The sequence below is a fragment of the Gossypium arboreum genome, chromosome 13 (assembly GCF_025698485.1).
Source record: "Gossypium arboreum isolate Shixiya-1 chromosome 13, ASM2569848v2, whole genome shotgun sequence".
In the NCBI taxonomy this organism is placed as follows: domain Eukaryota; kingdom Viridiplantae; phylum Streptophyta; class Magnoliopsida; order Malvales; family Malvaceae; genus Gossypium; species Gossypium arboreum.
Window position 1 is genome coordinate 20,650,965 of NC_069082.1, and position 6,000 is coordinate 20,656,964.

The window sequence follows — 6,000 nt, forward strand, 5'->3', positions numbered from 1 at the left end:
TGTTAAAAATTGGCATGCCTGACAAAATAACTAGTCAATTACATGTGGCATGCCATGTGTAGCTCATTTTGACATACAAGGCCAGTTTTAACAATAGAGATGGGTAAAATTTTTATCAGAACAATTTACTCTTTGATCGAATGTATAAGGACTAATTTGCCTATTTTTTAGTAGTGGGGTAAAATGTAATTTAATTCTTAGTACAAGAATCTCCATAATACTTTTATTAGTTAATTTTTAAAATTCAAAAATATTTTTTTTTTACCTTACAAATTAGAGAGAGGAATTAAATTAACAAGATTTGAATCCTATCCTTGAAACAACCTTAACCATTACTCCTTTATACAGTTGGCTAAAACATTTTAATTGGATCATTAAATTATTAACATTGTATAAGTCAAGTCCTTTCTTTTACTCAAATCGACGTGGAACATATTTAAAATATATGAATCAAATTATAAACATGTTTGTATCTATCACATAACATTTTTTTTATTTAATGTGTTAAAAGGGAAAAAATTAGAAAGTACCAACAATTTTTTAATATTTATATTTTAAACATGTTTATTTAGTAGGTATATAAGTTTTCAATTTGATCCACATGTTTTAAGTATATTCTATGCTAATTTTGATACAACAACTATGTTCAAGCTATTGATTAAACTAACAAGGGGACCTGATTGATACAATATTGATGCTTTAAGAATTTAATTAGAACACTTTAAAATTTAAAGACTAATTTAAATTTTAGATCATGTTTTGAAAACATCTTATGAAATTAACCTATTTTTTATAAGATGGATCTTTTTAAGTGTGGTGTCCACTTTCTAGTTTTTTACTAATAATGATGACAAGCCTTAGAGATCAAATTTCAAAAGTTGACACCAAAGATAAGAAACGACGACGGAATGTGATAAACCGTAATTCATACATATTTCTATCCCATGCTTAGCACATTTTATGGATGATTTTTTCTTAAAATTGGTGAATTCGATGCTCCTAATGCCTTAATTTCATGTTTTATTCTTAGGTGAGCATATGAGAGTGAAAGGAACGAGAAACGGGCCAAAAACAGAGAAAATGGGCCAACGTACGAAATCAACACGGCCTAGACTTCCTCACATGGGCGGACCACATGGCCGTGTCCCTTTGGCAAGGTCAAAGCATGATTGACACGAGTAGATCACACGCTCATGCCCATTTAACAGCCTTGACCACGGCCTTAAGCAATCGCACACGGGCGTGTCCCTGCCGAGCCCAAGTTTAGTCCAATTCGGAAAAGGCCAATTTTAAGGGCTCTTAGGCATTCCAAAGCCTATTTAAACACCTGAGGAGGCACTTAGACAAGGGGAAGGAGGGGAGGAAGAAAGGAATTGCTCAAGGAAAGCCGATCGATCCATCTCAGAAGCCGAATTCACCATCAAGGCTGAAGATCTCCCTTCAAATTCCCTCAGGAGTTTTGGGTTTTCTTATGTTTTGTTATTTTTATTCTTTTGAGATGTGTTCTTTCATTAGTATGAACTAAAACCCCTAAATACGTAAGGGGAATGAAACCTAAGACGGATCTTGTTATTATTATCTGAATTGTATGATAAATATTTGACTTGTTCTTAATTATGTGTTCTTAATTCTTGTTTTGATATTCCAGCATATTGATTCATGTTAAGCTCTTATTCAGAGAAGGAATAGACCTTGTCTAAGATTAAATTTGTCATAATTAAGCGGAGTTGGTTGCGCGCCTAGAGATAGGGTGACAAGATTTTTCCGAATTAGGGTGAAACCTAATAAGGGGATCCATAGATCGAGTTAATGCAACCCTAGGGCGTTAATTAGAAAGAGATTTCAATTATTCAATCTAGGGTTAGACGATGTTAGTCTCGAAAGAGATAATAATCTAACTTAGAGATCTCTACGGAACAAGTTGAATGAATAAATCGTCCGATTCAAACTCAAATAACAAGTGAAGTCTAGGTGGATTTTTCCTTAGGTATTGTCTTAATCAATCGAGTTTTACAAAAAGTATTTTCCCCAAATTTCTTTTCTGTGATTTCTTAGTTTAGTTAATTAGTTAGATAAACAAAACCCTTTTATTTTTTAGGCTAGATAATAAAAAGAAAGTTGATACTAGTACTTTTAGTTCCTTTGGTTCGATAATCCGGTTTTGCTAAAGCTATACTACTATTCGATAGGTACATTTGCCTTCATCGTGATAATAGTTAGTTTTAAGAACGATTCATTATAAATATTTAAAACCTGTCACGAATATCACGTATCAGAATGTTAAATCAGGATCGTTTATTTATTGAGATGGAAAAAGGAAACCACTGACAAATGGAATTCTGAGTCAAGTCTACGGACAAAGCAGGCTATTAAAACAATAGCCAACCATTGACAAACAAATTTCAAGGTGGTTTATGTAAGGGATAATTATTTATTTAGTTTTTTTAATGAATTTTTACTTATTTATTTCATTATTTTTTGTTTAGAGATTGAATCAATTGAACCGGATATACTTGTGTGAAAAATAATGAAAAAATTGAAAAAAAAAGAACATAGAATTTTTACATAGAAAAACTCATTCGAAAAAGATAAAAAAATCACGGTCAAAGATAATTTCATTAAATCGGCAAAAAGTAAATAGTACAAAGATAGAGATAAAAATTAAACCCCAAAAGCCGAAAATAAGAACCTTTAAAGAAAGCTTGTAAAAGTTAATACTTAAATTTTTTATAGGTTAATCTTTCTATGGTAGAAAAGGGCCTAATTATAGGCTGAAATTTATAGCTTATATGACTAGAATATCCCTAGGTTAATCAGAGTTGAAGTGGGAAACTAAAACAAAGTTGAACTAAAAAAAGAAAATCATGAAACTTGAGGAACACGTTGCTATGTCATGACGTAGAGTTTGTTTATCGAGACGAAGAACGATCGTATCATCGGGACGAAAGTCTTCTTCTAGTCGTGATATTGTCTATTTGTCGAGGCGATGAGTCTTGTAACAGCACAATTTTGGGGGCTAGTCAGAATAGTGGTCTCGAGACAACAAATTCGAAGTCAGAGAAATTGTTTTATTATTAAAATAGAGTCATAGCATGTTTATGATAGCGCATGAAAAATTTGGTGAGCTAATTTTAACACTTGTGAGCAATTGCGAAAAAAGGACTAAATTGCATAAAGTGCAAAAGTCCTAATTTGATAGCTAAAGGTGTTATTTTATTAGAGAATAAAAATTAGAGGATTTTAAAGGGCAATTAGACCCTTAAAAGAAAGCATAGCCGGCCATAGAGTCAAAGAGCAGACAAAATTTTCAAATTTAGTGAGTTAGGTGGCTTATTTTTTACTAAAATAGAAATAAATAAAGGAAGGATGATATCATCCCTTTTTCATCTTCTTTATCTACCAAAAATTAGCCATTAAAGGGGGTTTGAAAGCTTAAAATTTTCAGCAACTTGAAGCACTCACAAGTAAGTGATTTCCATGTCCTTTGTTGATGGTTTTTGTACTTTTGAGACCCTTGAAGCACGAGCTTTCAAATGAGGGGTCTATTTTGAAAAATGGTTGAAAGTCTAGGGTTTTTCCATGAGAGCATCTAGGGTGTTTTCTAAAATTTTATGGAAGAATATGAGTCTTGGGTGTGACATAAATAACTTTTGTGAAAGGTGTTAGCATGAAAACACCTAAAGGGACCATTTTGCATAAGTTGTAAAATAGATGAAAATGTGTGAAATAGTGTCAATTTAGAGTTTCTATAAGAATAAAAGAGGTTCGGCTAGTCTTGAGAAATAAATAAATTCTATAAAAATCGATTTTCGGGCCGAGGGGTAAAATGGTCATTTTACAAAAGTTTAGGGGCAAAATGGTCATTTACCACAAATGTGAATTGTTGAGTGCTTAGATTGATAAAGTGACTTAACAAGTGCATTTTGTTATTATAGATCAAGAAATACCAAGTTTGAACCTAGATCGGGGGAAAGGCAAGTAAAACGACAAAACCGGCTAGTCGCCACATTTTGTAATCCGATGTAAGTTGTATGTAAATAATACAACTACATTGTTAATTATATGTGCTTAAATTATTATAGCATAAATTGCTTGATTTTGGAATCGAGAATGTATAATGATAAATGAGATAGTAGAATTTCCGTTGGAACCTTAGGAAGTAAATTGGATATTCATGCCATGACATTTGGGTCATTCGTGTATGAGCTAGTGTAAGACATGTCTGGGACATGCATTGGCTACATTATGAGAGCTAGTGTAAGACCAAGTCTGGGACATGCCATCGGCATTGAGACAAGGGCTAGTGTAAGACATGTCTGGGACATGCATCGACCTCGAGACGTAAGCCAGTGTAAGACATGTCTGGGACATGCATTGACTATGAGATGATAATCAATGTAAGACCATGTCTGGGACATGGCATCGACTTGAGATAAGAGCCAGTGTAAGACCGTGTCTAGGACATGGCATTGGCACCTTATCCTATGCTTGAGGCTTATATAATATCTGGTAGTATTCCAAATGGTTCAATGGTAAAAGTTATGTTCTTAAGCTAATGAGGAAAGTATAACCGTGTTGTGAGTGTTTCAGGTACATATGAGATATGAGCTCAATATATATATGTGACTTGTATAGATGGTAATGAGTAAGTTATGCTTATGCCTACATTGGTGTTATGAGCATGTTGATTTTTGATAAATTGTTGTTGTATACTTACTTATATGCAACTTACTAAGCTGTTATGCTTACTCCATTCCCTTTTCATTTCCTTACAATGCCGCCTAACTAGATCAAGGATCACCGAAAGTCAGAGATATCGATCACACTATTAACTGAAGCATTCGGTATAGTTGGATTTATATTTTTGAATATGGCATGTATAGGACTTAGACTTTATTATTTTGTGTCATTGAGGTTTGGCCATATGTATTGGCTTGGGTTGGAAACCCTTCAAATTGTATTAAGCCTTGAATAATGGCTAACATTTATTTTGAATTTATAAAAGATACATTATCATGGTTGAATGGATGTCTATTGTGGCTGATTTGTTATAGGAATTATGCTTGTTTTGGTATTGGTTGGTATTTGTATAGAACTACATATGTAAGGGTGGCAATGGGGCTTGGTAAATAGCCTTATATTGTCCATACGAGTAGGCACACGGGCTTGTGCCTTGGACGTCTGACATTTTTGGGTTGCTAACGTCAGAAACAGAATGTCCAGGTATTTGCACACGGGCTAAAGCACAGGAGTGTCATGGCTATGTGAAGGACACGGGCGTGTACCAGGCCGTGTGAAAATCCCTGTAGGTGTGCATTTCGAATTAATTCCACACGGGTGGAGAACATGGGCATGTCCTTGTCTTGCTTAGTCTCACACGGGCCATTAGCACGGCCATGTTGGAATGCTCACACGAGTGTGTTGCCCCTCCCACACGGGCGTGTGCCCCCTGTGTTAAGTGACGTTTTCCTATTGTTGTCAAAAGGACTTGGATTGGTCCCGAATGATTTTCGATGTGTGTTTTGGGCCTCGTAAATTCATATTAAGAATGTATTGATAAGTTTAAGAAAGTTTTAAAATTTCCAAGTCATGAAGACTCGGAATTGGTTGTAAGGATGAGTTCAAGTTAGGTAACGCCTCGTATCCCGCCTCAGCGTAGGATACGGGTATGGGGTGTTACATTTAGTGGTATCAGGGCTATGATTTAGTCAGTTCTAGGACTAACCTAGCGAGAGTACGAGTCTAGCTATACATGCCATAATTATATATTGATAGTGTGACGTCTTTTGATGATTATAAATTGTACTTTCATATAGTAAATGGATTCTGATAAAGATACGGCGGATGATGTAGAGAGTAATGCGCCAGCTCCCGTCGAAGGGACCGCGCCAGTTGAGAGTGAGCCTGTGACTATGGGCCAATACGGAGGGGCTAGGGAAGCCTATCTCCGAATGATGGATGCTTGGTACACGGAGTTCGTCCGTGAGAACCTGAACACTC